We start from the raw sequence: 24,941 nt of genomic DNA on the forward strand, positions 1-24,941 counted from the left end.
ATGTGGTAGTCTGTAGCGGTCTCCAGGCAACCGACTGATCTCTGTTAAGGTCTTCGTTGGGAGGTGGGTGTATTCTCCTTAGGGGTAGTTAATGTTCAAGGATTGCTCAATAGCGTCTAGAGACTGCGTCCAGTTCCCCTTCGTTGAGCGCCTCCCGGTTGGCGTATGCTCGGGCATTGGCGTCGGCACGTTGGTTACCTTTGACAGTCTCATGGCCTGGTGTCCACGCTATGAAGCATCTCGAAAAGGTGATTCTTCTTGCCTTGAGTATGCGGATGGCCACAGTGGATCCTCGCCCTGGTGGGTGACAGCGAGAGCGATTGCCGCTCAATGTTGTTGCCCTTGATCGAACCACAGTTGATTTCCCTAAGCTGGTAATCAACCACGCTGGCTACCGCTCCGTATTGTTCCTTGTATGTCGTCGCGTCGACGTACAATGTCTTTTTTTCTCCCTGCAAAGCTTCTGTCATGTGCTTCCGATCTTGCCTCTCTTCTGGCCTTGTGTATTTTCGGATACATATTTTTCGAAATCGGCTTCTTCTTAATGATCTCTCTTACCTCCTTCGATATGCTCCCCGTGCTATTTATTTCTGTGCAAGCATCTCTCATGCCCAGTATATTTAGCGTGTTCCTTCCCGTTTTCGTCTGCATGAGTCTTATTTTCTGCGCGAGAAGGTGGGCCTCGATGTGCTCTTGCACTGTGTTGTTTATGCCCAGTTTAGTGAATTTTTCGGTCGAGGTGTTGACCGGTAGTCCAAGAGCGCATTTGTAGGCTTTCCTCAGGATTGCCTCCAGTTGTTCTTTTTCCTGTCCGAGCGCAATTGGTAGGGGACACCATATACAATGCGACTTACAACTAGGGCCTGTACCAGCCTACATGTGTGCTCCTCGGACATGCCTCTTCATTTGTTGGAGATTCTTGGGATCATTCGCGTGATCTGCTCTGTGGTATTTGCTAGCTGCCTGACGAAATACCGGAGGCTGTCAGAAATACGCAGCTGGAGAGGTTAAGTATGTTAGGCCTGCAGACAGATAGAGGACTACGAAAAAAATCAACCCGCAGGACTGTCGAGAAAATATAATCATTCCCCCTCCCTCTTAACATGTATGAGGTGGGCACGGCGGACGCAGCCTGGCTATGTCACTAACCAGAAATCTGCTCTGCATTCTGCAGCTCGTCGCATCTGCGGCAACAAGCGGCTACACGTGTTCGCAATTTGATGGCATCATCGTCACCAACCGCCTTCGTCCTGATTTTTCCACGGACCGGATTTCAACATGGCCATTTCCAGGCATCATGCCTCAGCTAGCGACGCCACCTGGCAGTCGTGGTGTGACGTCATCAACTCACGCCGCTATAAAAGAAGCACCTCACGAGTACATCTTCTGTGGGCACGGCGGACGCAGCCTGGCTATGTCACTAACCAGAAATCTGCTCTGCATTCTGCAGGTTAGTTCTTACGGCAGTTCATTGCGCAGCGATTGTCGCAGCATTATTGTCCTGCCGTGCCCACGGAAGTGTCTCGAACTAGCATACGAGTGTTTTCATGTTTGCAAGTTGCTTCTTTGTGGGGACATTGAGGCCAACCCTGGTCCAACGCAGAAAGAGCTGTTTGAGCAGTTGCTTGAAGGTCAAACTGCTATTTGTAATGACATTTCCGAAATGAAAGCTCAGTTAACTAATGCCGAAAAAATGATAAGTAACCTTCAACAGATGCTCACTAAAATTGAAGAAAAGCTATCAGAAGCTTCTCCTTCTCACGACGATCAGGTTGAAACTACCCTTAAATCATTGGAACACGTCATTGGTTTCCAGACAAAAAAGTTAACAGATCTGGAGGACCGAAACAGGCGGTCAAATATAGTTATTCATGGCATAACTGACATCCTCGATGAAACAGAAGAGCTGCTCAAGGAAAAGGTTATAACGGAGGTAATGAAGGATAAGTTGAATGTGGAGTGCAATTCTATCGGCCGCATTCACAGGCTTGGCCGAGAAGGCACTAATCGTCCAGTGATCCTCTATCTCCAGGATTTCAATGAAAAGAAACTGATATTTGAAAACTGCAAAAAACTTAAATGCTCGAACATAAGTATTAGGAATGACTACTCTCAAGCTACACTAAAAAAAAAGGAAGCTTCTGTGGGACAGCGCACAAGCTGATAAACTTGAGGGTAAAAAAATATACCTAGTTCATGACAAACTCAAGATTGATAAAGAACTTTTTTTCTGGGATGAGGCTAAGAACATGCGTGTAAAGATTAACAGCAAACCCTCCCCGCAGCCAGAAACTTGACGCTTTTTACAAAAGTGCGACAAGCAACTGCGTATTATTAACCTAAACGCTCGCAGCGTGTTAAACAAAACAGAAAGTTACTTTATTAGAGCACGATCCACATATAGCAGTGATAACGGAGACGTGGCTGCGGTCTGAAATAAGTGACGAAGATGTGTTCCCTCAGTGCTATCAAGTTTTCCGCAAGGATCGAAATTCTAGGGGAGGCGGCGTTGCAGTCCTTATTAAGAACCATATAGAAGCTGTTCTCCTGGAAGATGACCCAAGTCTCGAAAGTTTAGGCATAAAAATCACGGGTTGGCGGCACAAATTTATTTTGTTCGCCATTTACAGACCTCCCAATGCGCCGCCTGAGTATTTAGTCAAGCTAGAAGGAAACATGTCTCAATTCCAATCAAATAAATTGTTACTAGTAGGTGACCTAAATTTACCTGACATCAATTGGGAACGTTTGCAAGCACTTTCGCGGACCAGTAAATATTTAAACATTATGCTTGACATAATGCTAACGCATGATTTAATTCAAATAGTTCAGGAGCCAACACGTGTGCAAGGACCCTGCGAATCTGTGCTTGATCTGGTATTTCTGCCCAGAATGTTAACTGAGTATAATGTTGGAGTTGTAGAAGGTATATCTGATCACCGTCTAGTCAGTATCGGTGTACCCATAGTCTCTTCCGCCTCATATGAAAAACCTGTAAAGCGATCCTTCAAGGACTACTCACGCGCAAATGATGCAGCCGTAATAGAACATATGGAAACCTGCCTCACAGACTTTAACGACAGTGACGTGACAACACTTTGGCGCCGTTTTAAAGACATTTGTCAGTTCTGTATTGATAACTTTGTGCCTGATCAATGCAAAGTAATTCACAAACAAAATCCGTCGATGACACGTGATTTTATTCACATGACCCGCAAGATAAAAAGGTTAAAGAAAAAACCCCTTCAACTCGATCACGTTAAAGAAATGAAAGAAAAACTTGCGCGTGCAGTACGGACCTCGAAGGAACGCTACTTCAATACAGTATTACCAAACTTTATTGTTGAACAGCCCGAAAAGTTCTGGAACCATATGAGCTAAAAAAAGAAACCAGTATCCCAGATTTGCATTGATGGTTCAATCATTACCGATCACCGGGATATTGCGAGTCATTTCAATTGTTATTTTCATAGCGTATTTTCTAATTCTGGTATTTGTTCATCCAATGAAAAAATTTTTCACCCATCTGAGACAAATTTTATTTCGCAACCTGGCATAGTTTCGATGCTATTAAACTTAAAAACTAAATCTTCAAGTGGTCCTTACAACCTCGGAAACATTTTTTTGAAACGATATGCTGAATCCATTGCAAAGTTTCTTGTTATTATATTTCGTGCTTCATTAATCGCTGGAAAATTACCGGATGACTGGAAGATAGCCAGAGTTGTGCCGGTGTTCAAGAAGGGCGACCGTTGATTGTAAGAAAATTACCGTCCGATATCACTGACATCCTCATGTTGTAAGCTAATTGAACATATTATTGCCAATCTGATTAATGAATTTCTGGATAAACACTCAATACTGTGTCATTTTCAGCACGGATTCAGAAAAGGCTATTCGACAGTTACACAACTAGTCACCGTAATACATTCACTCGCCTCAAGCCTTGATAAAAATGGTCAAATTGATGCGCTGTTTCTTGATTTCAGCAAAGCCTTCGATACTGTTCCACATGACAAACTGATTCTAAAACTGCGACATCTTGAACTTCCTGAAATTTTGATCGCATGGATAACGAAATATTTAACAAATCGCCACTAGTTCGTATCTGTTAATGAGCAACAATCTGGCTGTCTTCCGCTCACATCACGAGTCCCTCAATGAAGTGTCCTAGGCCCATTGCTTTTTTTAATTTACATAAATGAAATTACTACTGCAATCAATTCCACTGTGAAAATCGGTTTGTTTGCGGACGATTGTGTGCTCTTTCGCGAAATCATGGCACCAAACGATCAAATTGATTTAAATGCTTCTCTTGCTGGCATTTCTGATTGGTGCAATATCTGGGGAATGAGGCTTAACACTGAAAAAACTGTCTTTCTTCGTTTCTCTCGTCAAAAAGCTCCATTATCCTTTACTTACACGTTAGATTCGTTGCCTTTGCAGAAACGAACCAATTATAAGTACTTGGGTGTCACAATTGCTAACAATTTATCATGGAATTTACACATTGATAATATCTGTTCTTCGGCTCTGCGTAAATTATATTTTTTGCGGCACAAGCTTAAAAGTGCTCCACCTAACGTAAAATTGCTTGCCTATTATTCCTTAATTAGACCTAAACTTGAATATGCGTGTGTAGTTTGGGACCCGTTTACAAAACAAAATATTAAATGTTTCGAAAGGGTACAGAGAAAAGCAGTACGATTTATCTATTCCAAATTCTCTCGATACGACTCTCCCTCAGAAATAATGCGTAATAATGGTATTGAACTTCTTGAACATAGAAGGAAAGACTTACGATTGCGGTTACTTTCCATGCTTTGTGAAGGAAATTTGGCTCTTCATCTTATCTGTCTCTTTCAACATCTAGGCTTACTCGACACCATCATCCGAATTCACTAACACCTTATTTTGCAAGGACGGATGTCTTCAAATTTTCGTTTTTCCCTCGAACAATTGCAGATTGGAATGACTCGCTGTTGCCTGTTTCTATTGATTGATGTATTGCCCACTTGTAATATTGTTGTATTTTACCACCCTGCTTGGACCTGAGCAAGGTCTGCTGTATCTAATAAATAAATAAATAAATAAATAAATAAATAAATAAATAAATAAATAAATAAATAAATAAATAAATAAAATCCCATATTAACACAGAGAGGAGGGAGAAGCGGGCGCAAGCACTAATCAGATGCTTCGATTCGATGGACAGCAAGTCGGTTGAGTACGTGGACGTGGCAAGTGGCAAATAGGATCTGGCGGTCGCCTCGGTGAACGACGGCCTAGGTGCCCCGGTATCGGCCGCCGCCACCATTAGAAGCCGCAACATGGAAACGGCTGAAGTTGCAATAGCGCTCGTTCGCGTCGGAACGGAAGCCGATTTTATAATTAGGGATAGCAAAACGGCCATCTGGAACTTAGGAAAGGGTAGGGTCTCGCCGGAAGCGGCAAGGATTCTGGCCAGTAGACAACTAAAAAAAAATTATAGGGCTACTAAAGTGCGATGAGGCGGACGCGTTCGTGGTGATGTGGTCCGAAGCCTTACACTACGGCACTTCTTTCTTCTTCTTCTTCTTCTTCTCCCTCGTTGTAATGGCACATGCCCACAGTGGGGGATTGGCCAGAATTCGTTGTAGGTGACATAATATTTTTGATAATGAAGATTTGACTATATGATATAAATAACCTAATAATTAGGAGCTAGTGTTGCTGAAAAAATTTGAAATTTTGAGGCGATGTAATAGAAAGCAATGAAAAAAGGAATAAAATTGTAAATTACTAAAAATAATAAGGAGAAAAAATACAATTCAGACAGCTCAGCGCTAACACACAAATCTTCCAGTAGCAATATTATAATTATGAAGTACTTCACACACCGGTTTTAGGGCATACCCTTTGACGGTTGCACCAAAGGAGAGGAGGACAGGAACTGTAAATGGCAGTCCTAGGCGAGCAAGAGGTATTTCTAGATAATGTCTTCTCTGAGTAGCATACCTGTGGCAGGAGAGGATGTAATGTTCAATTGTTTCCACGTCATTACATGACGCACAAAGATTGGACGGCGTGAATCCAGAGCGACATAAATAAAGATTGAGGGAAGGAATTCTACAACGCATGAGCGTCATGGAAACCTCACATTGCCTCGAGGTACAACATCGGACATTCCAATGAAAATTTAAATGATTAAAATCCGTAGTCGCAAGGAGTGGCTCATGGCTCAAGGAGTTTAACGTTTGAAATCGTTCAAAACGGGATATATTTAGCAAGATAATATTGGGTACAACATCGGCAACAGGCCCACTGAGAGCTGAATTTGCTAAATAATCCGCCATTGTATTAGAAGCGATGCCGCAGTGTCCCGGAACCCACTGAAAACGTACTTCTTGTAAGTGTATCGGAAGGAAAAACATCAGGGTTTGTTTCAAAAGACGCATTTTCGGACTTTCTAATGCTGCTAAGACTGACAGGCAGTCAGAGAGTATGATTACGTGAGTAACATTGCCGGGAACTTTTTGAAGGGCCAAACCAATTGCAAGCAATTCAGCAGTAAATATTGGTGTGTAATCAGGGATCCGTACAGAAAAACTCCAATCAAGTGCTTTGGAGTAAATCCATATTGCTGCTTTTTCATTTCGTTGTGAGGCATCTGTGAAAATAGGTACGTGTCGTGGATATTGTAATAGATAATCTTCAAGGTGTCCCTTTATTACCGTGGTAGTCAAGTGTTTTGCATTAGATGGCAACGACTGGTCAAAGCACAGTGTGGAATTAGCTTGAACATTGCCAACACGTCTTACTGACCTAAGCGAAACTGCAATTTTGGACAGCAAGGACTGAGTAAATACAAATTGTGGTTGCTTATATTGCGGCCAATGATAATCTAGAAACTGAGATTGGTGTGTAATAAAAATGGGAGAAGCCACTCCAGACAGAGATTCCAGTGCTCTTAAAAAGGTTCGCACAGTTAGCAGCTCAAATCGAGATTTCAAGTCACGTACACGGGCCTCTAAATAGAGGACTGCATTTGAAACTGTTCTTGGCAACCCCAAACATAGTCGTAAAGCACGCCTCTCCAGTAGCAACAAAGGTCGTAGTTTGTAATTAGGACTGCCCGAGAAAAGAACACAGCCGAACTCCAGAATTGGTCTCAAATAAGTTTTATAGAGAAACAAAAGAGTATCTCTACGCATACCGAATTTCTTATGGCTAATTCGAATCAGGCGACCAAGGGCTCGTTCACCTTTCAGGCAATTACTTTTGATATGAGGCCGCCAGTCTAATTGGGAGTGGTATAATACACCCAAGTATTTTAATGATTCAACCTGTGAGATTTGTGAACCGCAATACATAAGGGAGATATAAAGAGGGTGTGCCGGTGGGAAAACGAGTACTGAGGATTTCTTCACGTTGAGAGTTAATTTTACTTTACCGAGCCAAACTTCAAGGGCATTCAAGTAGGCTTGCAATAGCTGATATAAGGAATGAACATCTCGTGCAGAAGAGAAAAAGGCAATATCATCCGCATACACGTACAATTTTATATTTGGATGAACAGGAATATCTCTCATTAATATATTAAATAGCAATGGAGACAGCACCGATCCCTGAGGCACGCCTCTAGTTTGGTAATAAGTTTCAGAAGTTATAGAACCTCTCGTGCAGAAAAATTTTCTATTGCTTAAGAATTCTTTTAACCATGCAAACATGTAAGAAGGCGACCTAATTTCGTTTATCTTATTCAACAGAATAGAATGGTCTACACTGTCATATGCTTTGGCGATATCCAAAGTGACCAATGCCGACACTTCTTTCTTCTTCATTGCTAACCTAATTCTACTTTCCAAATCTGTATGAGCCGTCCAAATGGAGCACCCTTGACGAAAACCAATTTGTGCATCATTAAATACATTCAGGGTCATCACATGGTTTGTGAGGCGGCGGTGAACTATGCGTTCAATAAGTTTCACTAGATTTGAAGTCAGAGAAATTGGCCGAATATTATCCAAATCAAAGCCTTTTTTCGGATCTTTGAGGCTTAGTATAATTTTTGCAACTTTCCAGTCTTGAGGTAACCAAGCATTTTCCAGAGAAAAATTGACAATATTCAACACCTCCGAGCTGTGGTCTTGCACTAAAGCTTTCAGCATAGCCACTGTAATACCGTCACACCCAGGAGCTGCAGGTTTCAGAGCAGCCATTATACAATGCAATTCCGGTGACTCAACTGCAACGAAATCAGCACGTGGTGTAGGTCGAAGTAAGGGAGCCACCGTTTGCGCTTGAAAGCGAATAGCAAGACCGTTCGCAATTTGTTCAAGTTTCGCTTTTGCTTCATTGGGTGCTAACACCTCTGACTCGGTTACATGTGGTGGAGAAGAATTTTGGTTGCGTTCCATGAACCTATACAATGCCTTCCGATTAATTGGATTAGAGAGATAGATATTCATATTAGCATTATACTCATCCTTTGCTATACGAATAGTTTTTTTAAATGAAGCCGCATAAAATTTATAATTTATCCAATTTTGGGGACACTGGTTATGGGAAAGGCTCTTCCACGCAGCTTTTCTACGACGGAATGCTTTCTCACATTCTTCGTTCCACCATCCGCATGACATTTTGTTAGGGACAGACGATTTCACAGTGAACACTGAACGCTCAGTGGCATCTAGCAGTGAAGAGAGTGCTTGTTGAGCACGTTCAGAATGCTGAGATGATGCTATTGAGGAAAAAGAGGAGTTCACAAACTTTTTAAATAGTTTATGGTTGACAAATTTTTGTTCACAAGTAGTTACTCTAAGGGGAGTAGATTCTATATTAAACGTAACTGGAAAGTGGTCGCTAGATGTACCACAATCCACCGTAGCCCATGATGAGACCCTTACTCCATTTGCTGCTAACGTTAAATCAATTACTGACCTAGCAGATGCTCGCATGAAGGTTATGCCTGGACTATTACAGCAATGCACATCGTTTATAGACATCCAGTTCCAAAGTCGCTGCCCACATATATCTGAACGGTAACCCCAAATAACATGGTGTGAATTAAAATCGCCAGCAATAATCAGTCTGTTGGTTGAACTCAAAAGATCACTCAAATCATCTGTTGTACGGACACCTGTTGGGAAGTAGACATTTGCAATAGTGAGAGGAGCAGACTGTTTAATTGCGATATCAACTGCAAGCAGTTCGCAGTCTTGTCGTAGAATTTTTTGTGACACCTTCGCCCGATGAATTGTTTTTGACGAAATTAATGTTAGCAAGCCGCCACCCCGGCCGCTAGTGCGATCTGATCTAAAAGTTCTAAAATACTTTAGAGAAAATGGCCGATTTGGCAAAAGCCAAGTTTCTTGTAATAAAACTATGTCTGGGTTGAAATTTGAGATAAGATTCTGTAAATCGTGAAACGAAGATGCAATTGAACGACAATTCCACTGTAGTACTTTTAACCCCGCCATGATTATTGTAGAATCCGGGAGGCTGTAACAGCCTCCTTTAAGACATCAATGTTATTCTGAGGATTAGGGGAACCTTTTTTACTTTTAGTGTTAGAATGGGCGGATTTTGAGGGAGAGGAAGAAGCGCGACGCTTCTGGGACGAACATGGCATCTCTACATCCAATGGGTGAACGGTGGACACATGGGTATCCACAGAACCCTGTCCCTGTACTTTCATTGACAAAAAAGGAGCAGGCGTCGTCTGGGTAGAATCTCCCTCAACTGAAGCCCTAGCAACCATTGGAGCATGGCATTCAGCTATACCAGGGTTGCCAACTGGCAAAGCTGCAATTTCGGTCGAACCAATCTTTGTAGCTATGACCTGTGACACAGCCTCTGTAAATGTGCTTAACATACGCTCGAAGAAACCCTCAAGAGATTTCTCAACAGCTGAGATAACCGACTTTGTTATGCCTGTTTCCACATCTGAAGCTATTGTTTTTGCACAAGCTGCATACGAATTCCTCTTATGGTCTAGCTGGGCATAGGCATCTGCTCTAGAACACCTTTTATGCTGAATGATGTTAAGAACAGTTTGTTCATCTGTGCGTTTTGGGCATGTACCATCATCAGCAGGGTGATCTGCGTGACATAGTGCGCAAATTACCACAGCAGAAGTGCACATGTCAGATGAATGGTTGTCTCCGCACAGTCTGCAGCGTGATGCGGACTTGCACGCCTTGCTGCTGTGTCCGAATCGCCAGCAGTTTTTGCACTGCAAAGGGCGAGGCTGCAGGGGATCTACACGGTACACAATGGGCCATACTTTAATCTCTGTTGGACAGTTAGCCCCGGCAAACGTCGCTATCATTGATTCTGTCGGCACCCTAGAGCCACCAGCATCCCTGCTGCAACGGAATAGTGACAAGATGCCAATGCCAGCCTCATTAAATTCTTCAATCATTTCTTGCGGAGAAGCCGACGAATCCACGCCGCGTATAATACCTTTTGCACATGCCAGCTGTTCAGGTATAAAAGGTTTAACAGGCAATGATGCAAACGATGTGCATCGAAGCAAGTCCGACACACACTGTATATTCGAGGACTTACATAGGATACCTCTCCTGCCAAACGGACGCACCTCAGAGATTTCTAGGTAGTGGGGAGTGACAGCCTTTAGCTGCTCCTGGATTATTTTTGGATTTTTCAACTTCAGGAATCCATCCCCAATTGGTACAAATGCCACCGGTATTATACTTATTCCATTTCGTCCGAAAGATTCCAAGTCCAAGCTTTGGGCCGGCAGGCTGGCAAACCAGGATGCCGAACCACCCCCTGGGGAAGCTAGAGACATAGGCCTAATTGTACATGAATCCTAGGTTCGGTTTAAAACAAATACTGGCCAATCCCCCGACGTGAAATGGCCTCACCAGAGAGAACGGTCAGGCAGAGAGAACGGTCAGGCTTGCAGACAAGACAGGATCAACAGTCAGGAGAAGAATGCAGAACAGCACACCAGCACAGCCAACACTTTCACCGCCTTGCTTCTCGTAAGCGTTCTTTCTGTTTTCACTGCCCTCCTTTTCTTTACAGCTCGTTTAAAGTGTCCGCGGAGAATTGTGACAGATACTGCACCTTTTCGTTGCTGTAAACCAATTTGAAACGCCGCTGATGCCTGCTGTACTTGTTGTTGTAGCTGTAGGAAGCAGTAAAAGAAAATGCACGGGCTTACTACTTGCTCTGCAGCTGAGCCACCTCCGCTTGCCTCGTGCGGATAGAAGAGAAAATAGAGAGGAAAGAAAAAGAAGAGAGAGAAAAAGACGCGCGGCGCAACAGCCGTTGTCCACCACCGAAGCGGTGGCGGGTGCAATGACGGCTTACAACAGATAAAAATTCGGTGGCAGGCTAGCCCCCACCGCAAGCGGTGTTAACCTTCCCAAGAACATGCACCCTGAGCATCATGCCGCTCGCCGATCTGCCCGCGCCTCCACCCTCTGGTGCCAGTACGGTACACGGTCTGACGCCGTGTATGTTGATGCGGCACCCTACCTCTCGCATCCCGCCTATGCCCTGGCCACTGTCTCTAATACACGAGCCCCCCTCTCCGTCGCCACTATCCATGCTCTCACTTCCACTGCCGCAGAGGAAGCAGCCATCGCCCTCGCCATTGCCAGCACACCAGCCCTTTTCATATTTAGCGACTCTAAGACCGCAGTCCGCAACTTTGCAAAGGGTAGAATCTCTTCCTCTGCGCTCAATATCCTTAAGCACTCCTCCCCCCCTTCCCGATCTATCCAACTAATTTGGGTTCCGGCTCACGCGGGGCACCCTGGAAATGAGGCGGCAAATTCTATCGCTCGCGAAATGACCGACCGAGCTGGCCCCCTCCACCCCGGGATGGACACGCGTGACTCCCTCCTCACCTTCCATGACATCACCCTCCACTACCGCAACTCCCGATTATCCCTCCCTCCCCCTCACAAGTCCCTATCTAAAATCGAACAGAATACGTGGCGCCATTTACAGGCCCACACTTTCCTCTCCCCTGCACGCCTTGCCCTTATTCACCCCGGTGCCTTCTCGCCCCAATGCACGCTTTGCAGCTCTCCCCGAGCAGACTATGCTCACATTCTTTACTCTTGTCCGGCGCACTTTCCCCCCGTCTCCTGGCAAATAAACAGCCCGCAGCTGTGGGAGGCTGCTTTGGCCAGCTCGGAGCCGCATATTCAACAGCGGCTTACGACCTGGGCAGCGGAAGTCGCCGCCAGGCGTGACCTGGAGGCCACGACCAGCAGCCGGAAGGCCACCCACGGAACGGCGGCAACATAATTTTACTTTTTTTAATTTTTTGGCCTTCAATGAATAAAGTTTGTACCACCACTTAACCTACCAGTCCCAGCCCCGTAGGGCCAGGAACAGCCACTCTTCGCCACCTGGGGCTTTGCCAGCTGTATCAAGCATACTGAACTTGTGCTTTTTCGATCTCGTAGGTACAGTTTTTATATGGACAGAAGCAATGCAACCTGTATAATTTCAGTTGCCAAACTTCAGCGTTTCTCTGGCTCAGTATAAGCTGCAAAGTGGCAGCTAAAGTGCCCCTAGATTTTTGTAGCGAAAGCTAGATTGGCCACGAACGAAAAGTTTGGCTTGGCGGGAGTAACAGAGCCGTTGCCTAGCAAGCGCAGCAGCTTGCGGACGCCTCACGCTTGTCGCGCCATTTTGCAATGAATATGCAACCAGGCGAAGAAAATGTCTCCTCTTTAATGCAATAACATAGCTAGACAACCAGACTTGCAATCAAGATTTAGATGGCATAGCCGAACTAAGCCACTGCTAATTTTAGGTTAGGCCAGTCTCCTTTCGCCGTATCACAGGAGGATTTCGACACAATAGCCATAATTTAGACCGAACAAGCTAGCTCGTTCCTGCCGTCGCCCCATCACGGTCGACCATCGCAGTCTTAGTAACTCAGAATTGAGAAAGAAAAGTTTCAGATAAATATACGCACATGTTATCGATCAAAACTGGAACTTAACCGTTCTCTGTGTGGAATGGTTAGAGCGGTGTCATACCATTTTTTTTTTCAATCAGTGCCGTCGAATCTTTATGCGTCATGCGATGGCGTGGGAAACCTATATCATTACAATATTATTTAAAATGTCCTCTCACTCGATTAGGGTTGCCTTGTACAATTCATGTCATCCCCTCCTTCCATGCAACCGTCGAGGGGCTGGCCCTAAAGCTGGTGTATGAGTTACTTCATAGCTATGTTATTGTTGTCGTTCTCTTCTAATTTGATAGCACATACCCACACAGGGGGATCGCCAAGAATTAGGGTGCAGAGATACTAGATTTTGAGATGAATAAATGCATAGCGAAAAACGAAAAAAAAAAGATTGCTAGGGAATTGAAAAGGAAAGAAAATAATGAAAAACCAAAATAAAAAGAATAATTAATACCGCACGCAGTAGGAGAACATTGAGATTTGTATTTACAAATTAAAAAATTCAACGCTATGTTTTCAGCTGGAGGATTTTCGTTTACTGCTTCATTGCCTTTGTGTTACTTCCCAGTTTTGCTTACCCAATTCATATTTTTTTCTTGAATTTTATTATTGCTACCTCAAAAATGTTGTCCAAAAAATATTCCACCAATATTGATCCCTAAGATCACGTACGGTAAAAACTAAGTCAAACCCAATTATTCAGTGTGCCTACACCAAACTCTGTCCACTCTTTAACTATTGGTATGTGTCAAGTGTTCTGAGGCAAGAAGAAGAAGGAGAAGAGGGAGAGAAAGGGCATCTGTAGCAGCAATGTCCGGGCAACCGAGCAAATTGGAGCTCCTGGTGTGTGCGTCTTGCGCCATGTACATTTTCTACTACGTGCTGGCCGCGCAGCGTCGGCCTCGCCTCGTCTGCCGCCCTGGCAGGTTGCGAAACTTCATGACGGCCAACTTCGGGAACTTCCTGCGGAGTGTCTATCGCACGCCCATCTGGTGCATCGGCGCAAACTTCCAGTCACTCGTCAGCTTCCTCTACCAGGTGAAGTAGCGGATCCTAAACACTCTTGTGAGATGCGGAAAGGTGGTGCACCTTTTTCAGGCTCTACAATAACTCACATGATACCGCGACCATACTTATGCGTGCATGAAAACAGGTGTATCATCTCATCCCTGTTGAACTTATTTGGTCTTTTCTCAAGGACGATTCACGTTTGTTTTAAGCTCTTATCAACTTCATTCTCAACAGAGGTGATATCATGACTTCTAGCCAGCCGCGGCGAAGGGGACGAACGATAAGTTGCGATATCACTGGTATGAGCACAAGTTTGGACCAATTAATGCATGCTTGTTAGTCCATTTTTTAACAGTACTTCACTTCTGCGACACCTTTAACCTTTCTGTCCACTCTCTCTCTCTGCTCTATACTGGTTGCCTGGGCTAACAATTTTGGCATTTTTACTCTATCTTCCCTTTCGATACGGGTAACTAGATTATAAATAAAGGATAATCTTGAAAGTTTACTGTAAGCAGAAAGGTCGGTGCGAGTTTGACCGTATTTCATTACTAGAGTGTGCATAAAAACTAGTAGTGGTCAGACCACGATGCCTATAGCAGCACTCTACATACTTATGACACGAACACTGAACATGTGACGTTGAAGCAAAGCGCGATTTCGCACTTGTAGTCTTAGAGCAGATGCCTGAATTGTGAGCTCAGCGTATCGATCCCAGATTCGCTGAAAAATCTGGTGGTTATTTGAGATACTACCTGTTACATGAGGGCTGACTGCATTGAAGTGAGCCGTTTCGAGAATGGCCAGATTATGTTGGATGTCTCATCTGAAACCTGGATCCGATTGAAGGACTGAATAATTTAGCCTTACCCTACCATTTTAAAAGCTGGTAGCACCCCCTTTGAGTTTGTACCGCGCAACACCTGCACTCTGTGCAAATGTTACCTTTGTGGACACTGTCAAGAACAAATTATTAGCTGCGTGCTTGCCGTTCAACGTGCGTGCTCTTGTGCGCAGTCATGCCTGCCTGAGGTGTCGTACCGGCGCGAGTACCTGGCTCTGCCTGACGGAGGCCGGCTGGCGCTCGACTGGCTTAACGAGAGCACACAGGGCGCAGTGCTGCTGGTGGTCCCGGGCCTGTGCGGAGACAGCCAAGCATACTACCTGCGCTCGTTTGTCGCGCTTGCCAAGTCACTCGGTTGCCCCGTAGTTGTCATGAACGGTCGAGGACGAGGTGGCGTGCTTCTTCTCACGCATCGCATCACTCACATCCCCAGCATCGGAGACCTGACAGAGGCACGTCCTTTCCCTCGCTTCGTCTGTCTCGAACGCTAACATGCTCCGGGGTTCGCACGTTTCATTTTTATACCCACGACTCTCGTCCACGCTACGTGCCGCGCTAACGAACGGTTGCTGCAGGAACGTGTTAAAACAGGAACATGGGCACCTTTCCAGCTGCGCAGCATACGCATATGCAGACCAGGAATATGCAATTATATTGTCCGTGATGAATAGCAACTATAATGTATTGATACGAGGATTGTTCCACGGTTATAAGTTATAACTTAGCGAAATTTCCGGAAGCGCTGTCAGACATACCCCTGGTCAGCATGCGGCTTGAGCACTTTGAGCGAATATCTGCATTGTGCACGCATGTACATACCGAATAAGCGCTGAAGTAGCTATAAGCCTACAGCTTTCTGACACATAAGCGGAAAAAGAATAGCATATGCTTCTACTACAAATAGGTTAGCCAGGGTTTAAACTATTTAAATCCTTTTAATCGCGCGAAAGGACAGCTGCGTGATAACTGTGTTTGATGCGCTTAGGAAAGCAGTGACGAGGTCGTGCATTATGCAAGGTCGATCTTTATGCTTTCCGTTTTGCTAGGCTTGATACTCTTCGTGAGGAGGACCATGATATCAGCTTCATATGGTTTTATTTGCGAGGTTTAACGTCCCAAAGCTACTCAGGCTATGAGGGACGCCGTACTGAAAGTCTCCGGATATTTGGACCACTTCTTTTCTTTAACATGCAGTGACATCATGCAGCACGCTGGCGCCATGCTTTTCACCTCCATCATGAACAGGCCGTCGTGGCCGAAATTCTATCCCGCATTCTTGAGTACAGCAGTTGAGCGCCCTAACCATTGCACTACCGTGGCGGGGCCTAATGTAAGCTACCCTAGATGCCAGGAGCGATAGATATATAAAGTGCAGCTTTAAGCAAGCGTAGCCTAGTGCCGCGTGTCAGGATTAGAGTCCTGAAAGGCTGGATTCAGGTCTCACTGTGCCATCTCGCTTGAAAAGATCGAGTTGGCAGCGTCTGCTAATTTGGCAGGTGCTCAGAGGTCAGCGGTCGAGAAACACGCAATTTTGAAGACCCGGGAAGACCTTCGTGATAAAACAGCGCAGTTAAGACACGGACGAGGAAGGACACATGGCACAAGACCTCATGAAGCAGTGATTATGCACCAAAATATCATAAGGATAAAAGTATACAAGTAAAGTTGACCACGCGTTCCGAAACACGCATGAACAAACGTGCTTCATGAATCGGTTTGGTTGGTTTGTGGAGTCATAGCCTCCTTTATACTCTGTGCCTGTCAACGCGCCGCGCGAACAATAGAGCGGCGCCGTCGAGTAAAGTTGCGCGGTCCCCTCGCTGAGGGCGCCGCTGACGTAGAGGTCGAGGTGCACGGGTCGCACGGGTACGAATGTCGGCGCGGGGCGGGAGCGCTGTTATTCTCTAGCGGGATAACTGTTCCTAAGCATGAGTCGTGCACATTCAGCATATTTACTTGTAAGGCCGACATCCACTAAGCATAACAAGTGATCATGATACTTGTTAGGCTATAACACCAACGCTATAAGACATTTTATGTCAGGCAGTTTCAAGACATTGCGCATGGCTCGAAAAACTGCATGACTGCTCCGCTAGCGCCAATGGTAATAGAAAAATTAGAATGCTAGTCTACGCTGCAATAAAACAAAATTTAAGAAAGGCAGCAGCATTTATTTGCACATTTCACAACAGCAATTGTGCTTCAAGAGTACCATGTAGAAGAGGTGTGATGAATAGCTGCCACAAGTAGGGAAAAAAGTTCACGGTGACTGCTGTCACTGATAGCACTTCAGAAGCCAGCTTGATTTACAGGTGATTGGAAAAACTACATCGCAGTATGCCATTGAGATCTGTAAGGAGAACAATTTTGGTATCAGCTATAACTTTCAGTGATTCAGCGCGTCGTACAAATGTTTTTTTTTTTTAACTAGAAAAACAAGAAAAGACAAATATATGCCTGGCATCTTTCTGTTTCGATCACTCCAAAATAATCGTCACAATAGGCAAAGCTCGTGTTTTTATTTTTTCACACAATTGCGCAGTTAGCGAAACAAAAAATACTGCGCTGGAGCTCATGTAACATACCACGCAGAAGAGCTAACCAGGGAGGAAGTTCGCATCGCAGTCCAGAAAATACACGTGCACATTTAATATTATTATTACCTTACTGACGCGTAATAAACACGCTTCTAGTGCTGTCATTATTTCTCACAGGCCTTAATGCGGTTGAGTGCGAGAAGGGAAACTAATATAGGCTTTGCAAGATTTGGTTTAACTCACTTTAAAGTAGTTATCTTCACAATAGGTAAATCTTGTGTTTCTATTTTATCACAAACTTTCGTAATCAGCGTATACTGCAAAAAAAGAAAAAAGCTTCGCTGGAGCACACTAACACACTACGCAGACGAGCTAGGCAGGGAAGCAATTAGCAATGCAGTCCAGAAAGCACAGAGCGCATCTAACATTACTATTGCAGTATGGACGCTTAATAAAAACATTGGTGCTGTCACTATTTTTTACAAGCCTCAAAGCAGCTGAATACTACGCAGCGATCGCCGGAAGGACAAAGCAAAGCTGGCACTTACCAGTTGGTGCAATGCTGTATTCCTGCAGCACCCGAAGGCAGAGAAAAGTAGAAGCATGACCTTGCACACAGCAGAACAGTCTACGAAACAGCGAGACAGCGCCACTTCGTTTCGCCTCCATCGAAACGCAGCCGCCGAGGCCGGGATCGAATCCCGGCCTCGGCGGCTGCGTTTCGATGGAGGCGAAACGAAGTGGCGTCCGTGTGCTGTGCGATGTCAGCGCACGTTAAAGATCCCCAGGTGGTCGAAATTACTCCGTAGCCCTCCACTACGGCCCCCCCCCCCCCCCCCCCCCCCCCCCCCTTTCTCTCCTTTCACTTTCACTCCCACCTTCATCCTTTCCCTTACGGCGCGGTTCAGGTGTCCACAGAGCAAGTGTGACAGATACTGCGCCTTTCCTTTCCTATGAACCAACCAACCAGCGGCAGCGCGTGGCTATCCGGACCGCTTGGCAACACGGCGCGCCCGGCACACTCACGGCGCACCCGGCACTCGCCTGGCGAAGGTGACCCTACGTCGCTGTCCCCATCTCTCGGCAGCCAGCGGCGTAACTTGTCGACGGAGGAGGAGCGGCGGCGACGGCCGCGGAGCGCGGAGTTGACAGGCACAGTGTATAAAGGAGGCTATGGTGGGGTTTAACGTCCCAAAGCGACTCAGGCTATCAGAGACGCCGTAGTGGAGGACTCCGGAAATTTCCATCACCTGGGGTTCTTTAACGTGCACTGACATCGCACAGCACACGGGCGCCTTGCTTTTCGCCTACAGCGAAAAGCGGCCGCCGAGGCCGGGACATGAATAGATTTATCGCACCCACTATAGTGGCACCTCGGTCAGGCAGCTTGGATGATAACGCGATAGTGTTAACGGCCCCTATTCTGTTGAAAACCTGGCGTTGCCTGTATGAGCGAAAAATCACTGGCATGGCTTTGGCAGCTGGTAGCTGGCAGCTGAGAGTGCCGGGCACTGATCTTGTATGACGGCAGAGCTTTTGAATCATACGAGCTGGGAAAGTGACTAGTTTTAATACGCAAATTTTGATTGTTTATAGATTGTCGCGCCACCCAGAAGCGATCAATAAATTCTTTTTGATTTTGCCGTCAATACCTTCAGGAAACCCCATTTCTCTCTCTTCTTTTTCATGTTGATTAAATCTACGGCTGTTATGCCTAAGAATGTTTGCTACTGGAACCTTTCACCTTATTTGATTTTCTAGGTGGTAGTGCATTTACCAACAATAGTAAAGCTTGCAACATAGACAGGTACCCTTGATTGGCGCGGGCGCCGCCCTACCCGCAAATATCCAAACTTTGAGCAACCAAAATTGCCATTTTTTATACTTGGGCCCTTTGGGAAGTGTCGCAACGGTTAAAACCAACATCTCTGGCTTGGCGGGTTGCTTGACTCTAGGAGACTACGTACAATGGCAGAAGCTGCCAACTCAGGCTTTCCGTTTGAGATCCGAGGGTGATCTGGGATTCGAACATACCTTGACATTTAGGTCCAGAGTCCCAGTCAGCGCAAACCAGCGGTACAATATTGGCATGTGTTTCAATGCACTCGTTTTATGTAAGGCCGGACATTGCAAGCACAATGCCAATACTGAGCCCATTATTTGTGCTGCCTGGGCAAGCTACGCGGCTGCTACGCCATGGTAGGCATGCTCGTACGCCTCAATTAGAGCAAGACCTCACATCTGCGCCGGGTGGTCTTTCAAACAATGTGGTGTCTTACCACTGTATGCAGATAAATATGCGTTAGAGAGTTTAGTTACAAATTAAGGGATCACCGATTAAGCGAACAGCAAAACACATTACGCGAACGAGGATCTGCGAGGGAAGCAGATAAAGACGGGAACAATTAACAGATTGCTCCCTATCTTAAAGGCGTAGCACATGCTGATATCGTTGCCGGGTGACATTGTGGAAACTCCCGACCTCGTGCAGGTGGTGGACAGTGTGAAGCGGCGCTATCCGGACCGCGGCCTGGTGGCTGTGGGCTATTCGCTGGGCGGCCTGCTTATCGGTCTGTAGCTGGCCAAGTTCTCTCAGCAGGCGGGCATCGACGCCGCGCTGGCCATCTCGACGCCCTTCCACCTTGCCACAGCCAAGCAAAACCTGGAGCAGTGGTGGAACACAAACTATGCAGTACTCCTGTACATGGCCAGCAACCTGGTTGAGCACCTAAAGGAGAACGAGGACGTGCTCAGGGCCACCGTGGGTCTCATACTTTCTTTGCGATGCACATCGCTACATGTTATCTGCATACAGATTTGTTTACGCGATCCTCACTGAGTGTTAGCTCCTCTGGAAACATATAAGGAAGACTCAGGTCATAGCTGATTATGCGCTCCTTGTCATGATGCTCTAGTTCTATTGTTGCATGTTGGCAGCGCCGTATAAGACATTCGTGTAACTTATGTTGGTGCGTTGTACACATATGCTCCATCAAAGAGGATTTAGTCATCGCAATACTGAACATGACTGACAAGCAGCAAATATATAGTCTTCTTCTCCATCAAAGACAGCCATACTTAGGAAGTAACGGAGAAACGTCTTCACAAAGATGCCTTCTAGGGTAATGTTGACTATCGTTTTCTGAACGTCTGCAACTATAAAGGATTATTACTCTATTTTCCAAGTCACACCTTCGTACTATGTTTACATTTCGGAGTTTTAATAGACTTTTTGTTGCTCCATTCTCCTAACGAGTATATATTGCTTAACGTATATCCCACAACTTTCTAATGTTGATTCTCCTATTCTACTCACTGATCACAGTATCACTAGAGAAAAAAAAAAAGAGAAAAGAAAGGAAACCGGCAGCGTTGGTTCTGCAGCTTCGATATGCGAACAGCCCACTTAGAAATGTGCTTGGTTGGTTGCTTCACAGGAAGGTAAAGGCGCAGTATCTGTCACACTTGCTCATTGGACACCTGAACCGCGCCGTAAGGGAAGGGAGGAAGGTGGGAGTGAAAGTGGAAGGAGAGAAAGGGGAGCCGTAGTGGAGGGCTACGGAAATTTCGACCACCTGGGGATCTTTAACGTGCGCTGACATCGCACAGCACACGGACGCCACTTCGTTTCGCCTCCATCGAAACGCAGCCGCCGAGGTCGGGTTCGAACCCGGGAAGAAATGTGCTTTGTAAACGTTTTCTGTAGGGTTCGTATACACCAGACCTGTAACCTTTCCGCATGTGCGCAGAATGAGCTCAACGCGGACGACGTGTTCTCCTGCTGGACCCTGAGCCAATTTGACAAAGCGTACACTGCTCCAGTGTTCGGGTTCACTTCTGTGGATGAGCTCTACGAGAATTGTAGCCTCAAGGTAAATTTGCTCATGAAATCGGCCTAGCGTAAATCGTTTTCAATTCTGTCCACTGACAATTCACTCAATAATTAGACCTCCAAAGACATTTACCATGCTCTGGGAATACTCCTTTTTCCATTGTACGCAATATGGGCTTGGCCTACTTATCTGACAAAAGCACTCAACGCAGTTACACCTCCTTGATTCACAATACATGCAAGCTTGTTACCGTTACGAGGTGGGGCAAGAACTCTTGTGCACCTGATTGGATCGCTTCCCAAACTTAGCCGCACACAACTCCGACCATTTTCCACGCTTTCTCCGGGTACGACTGCGAATGGCGGACTAGATGTATATACATGTAGACACCTGCTGGAAAAGGATCTCAAAGAAGAATAGTCGCCATTACGCAGAGCTAGATATGTTTGAGTATTGTTTCGCTTTATGTCATCGTTCACAAACGTAAAGCGCGGCTTCAATAGTTTGGGAAACGAGTACTTCTGAGCGCTTGTACACAAATCACTGTACATACCAAAGTTACAACAAAGCGTTGATGCATGGTGTCCTAGAAAACGAGATCCTAGCCTACATATAGTCAAGGGCCCAGCTTAGATGTTCTAGGAACAAAGTTAAAAGCACCACTGCTGGCAGTTGCCTAGGCCAAGTGTATACGCCATCACTAATAAAGTTCTCCAGTATTATATCGCCTCGATCTTCCTGTTGATTTGCTTGGCCGAAGGCTTCTGTGCACATTGGAAGATCTCCTGACCCTGATCCTGAAATTGCAAAACTGCTCGAAGCTTAACGCTCTGCCTAACTAAAGTTTAATACTACTACTGTTTTATTGCTTTGTTTTAATACTACTGTTACTGCTACTTTTAGCTTTATAGTAGTTGTATTACTGCTACTGCTTGAGCAGCATTATAAATAATCAGCCAAACCACAAAATGTACGCACAAAGCTTGAAAAGCTTGAAAAGAAACTAGAAATAGCACAGCTACAGAATTGCTTCATTTTGAAGTCGTCTATTTGGAATCATGAGGACACGCCCGTGGCTCACAAGTTGTTGGGCGAGACGGGGGGGGGGGGGGGAGGGGGGGGAGGATCTCAAATGCGAAATAGCTAATTTACAAGTCTGCTTTGTAAGCTGCAATCGCTAAAAATCGATTCAGCCAGTCTAGGTTAAGTGCACCACGGCAACATTTAGCGATAAGTGCCGTCGCACGCAACAATTAATTTCATTTGCAGGTTTTGCTGAGAAAATTTGATTCTCACGCACGGCTTCAACATTTTCTGCATGCTGTTAATAAAATAGCAGTTAGAGAATTGGACTCACGTGTTTTGTATTGCGGTTTTTTGCAACTCGCCACCTAAGCTTTTCACCCGTTTTAGTGTTCAAAAGTTTTATGACGGTGTGGACTATGGCTTGCAATGGCTGGCTGGTGGTGCAATGGTAGTGGCCAGTATCTATCCAGTTCCGGTGCACAGTGGCTTTTTCCAAGAGCTCAGATGCGCTTTTGAAACGTGTATAGTTATTCCCGTGGAATAATCGTTTGGTAAATTAAAATTTAAAAGCGCAACCTATAGCTTTGTCAGGATGTTGCTAAAATTTCTGCTGGTAATTTACCAAAGCATTAATAGCCGCAATGTAAACAGATATTTGATTTTTTCTCACTAAGCTGTTCTGTACTGCGCTTTTGGATCGTTACATAACGTATTTGCGCGTGCTAGGGATCCCGGAACTGAACAACAGAAGCCAATAAATGCAATGGCGCACGCAGGGCAAGCTGTCTCGGGTGCAGCGACCGCTTGTTTTCCTCGTGTCCGGCGACGACGTGTTCGGCTCGAGGCAAACTTTTCCTGGAGACGAAATCACCAACTCGCGTTGGCTGGCTGCCGTGGTGACTCCGTGCGGCGGTCACCTGGGCTTTGCCGACGGAAGGCTGCTGCCACGGCCACCCTTCTTTTTTTTTTTTTGGATCAGCGACTGCTTGGCTCTCTCAGGCAAAAAAGCAAGCACTTCAAACTATAAGTTTAATAAGAAGAATTGCACCTAAAACGGGTGGCGCTGGCTCGTCTGTTGCACGCCAGTTAGTGAGGGCGGTTCTGCAGCCCCGTATTGTTTATCAGGCCCAGTTCCAGCATCTTACAAGGGCACAATGGGATCGCCTTGAAGCCGTAAATCGAGAAGCTATGAGGACCATAACATGCCTTCCACGAATCACACCGGTCGTAGCTTTACAGGAGAATGCGCAGCTCAACACCATCGATGAACTGGTGCAGCAGCGCCGAGATGCTCGCAGACTCAAGGCCACTTTGTCACATTCAACGCAAGCACTGAGGGCGTATGCAACGTCACACATTATTCTTCAGCCACCTGCGCCAGTTCTCCCTCCCTGGAAATTTATACAGTTAGGAGACAACAAGCCAACTGACATCCGCAGACCGACGTCTGCCAACTCTGCATCGTTGCTACGCCAGAGATTTGAAGAGCAAGATACTAACCTGCCTCAAGATTCCATAGTAGTGTACGTAGATGGAAGCCTGCAAGGCTGTGAAGCCAAAACGGCAATCCACTGTCCACGGAGACCTAGCCTGAATCAGACAACTACGTTTCAGCTTTCAGAACCACTTACATCTTTCTGCGTTGAGCTTGTGGCAGTTCAAGAGGCACTCTGCTCCGTGACTTCTATAACCATGCTCCCTACAGCCCACATTGTCATCCGCACTGACGCACTACATGCAGTACGTCAGCTCCGACGTGTCAGCCGCTGCCCTAAAATTTGCCAGGACATCCACCAGCTTGCGGCGCGCATCGCACAGTCAATACGCATTGAGTGGGTCCCACGGGATCTGCTGCCTTCCCAAAGTCAAGCTGATTTTGCAACCCGCCTCGTGAACCAAGACGCATCAATCCCACGGCTTCTCGAAGTCGACGACGCTACCCTCCTTTTGTCAAGAAAGGAGCACCTCCGGCGCCGCACACGTGCACTTATCCCTCCGTGTGCGATATCCCTTCCCCGCGGTCTCACCCGTGCAGAGGAGGTTGCGCTTAGGAGGATCCGGGTCGGTGTTGCCCTTACACCAGCAGTAACCAGGACGTGGTCATACTTCCAACACTTATATCCACGCCCAGGATGCCCGATCTGTAACAACGAAGATGTCGAGGCCGACATCCACCACTTGCTGTGGGACCGCCCAGCACTCAAGCCAACACGAATCCGGCACCTGAGAATAGCTGGCCTTTCAGCAACCAATCCTGCCTCATACGTCACTTGGACGCAGGGACCTCATCATCGCTCACTTCTGGACTTCATAAAATCAGCCAACCTATTTCCATTAATTTAATCATTTATTCATCCTTCATCTCATAACCTACTGATGCCCTGAGGCAATAAATATCGACTTAAAAAAAAAAAAAAAAAAAACTGCTGCGCATTTCCAGTACCCACGGTTCCCAAGGGCTTGCGAACCTGGGCGATGACTGTTGATGACACTCGCCGTCACTCGCGCATAGTGCTATTAAATATTTTCAGACGTCATGTAATGCTCACAGCTGACTTCACAACGACGGTTGTGTGAAGTAAGTGTTTCACTAATGTGCAATTGGTGATTTTGCCTGTCTATAACTGCGCGCAATTGCCTGTTGGCGCAGCAACGAGGTGCGATGCAAATTAGATTGGCTGAGAAGATCTACTGGCTTGAGTTGAAATAAATGTCATGCTCCCTCATTCAGGAGTGGTTCCATC

At 45.9% G+C, this 24,941-nt stretch overlaps 1 pseudogene; it reads left to right on the forward strand.

The window, feature by feature from the left end:
• Positions 1-13,870: 13,870 nt before the first annotated feature.
• Positions 13,871-24,683, forward strand: LOC146180683 (protein ABHD1-like; annotated as a pseudogene).
• Positions 24,684-24,941: the final 258 nt, after the last annotated feature.

This window comes from Amblyomma maculatum, chromosome 8, assembly GCF_055883805.1.
Source record: "Amblyomma maculatum isolate TAMU_Amacu chromosome 8, ASM5588380v1, whole genome shotgun sequence".
Classification (NCBI taxonomy): Eukaryota; Metazoa; Arthropoda; class Arachnida; order Ixodida; family Ixodidae; genus Amblyomma; species Amblyomma maculatum.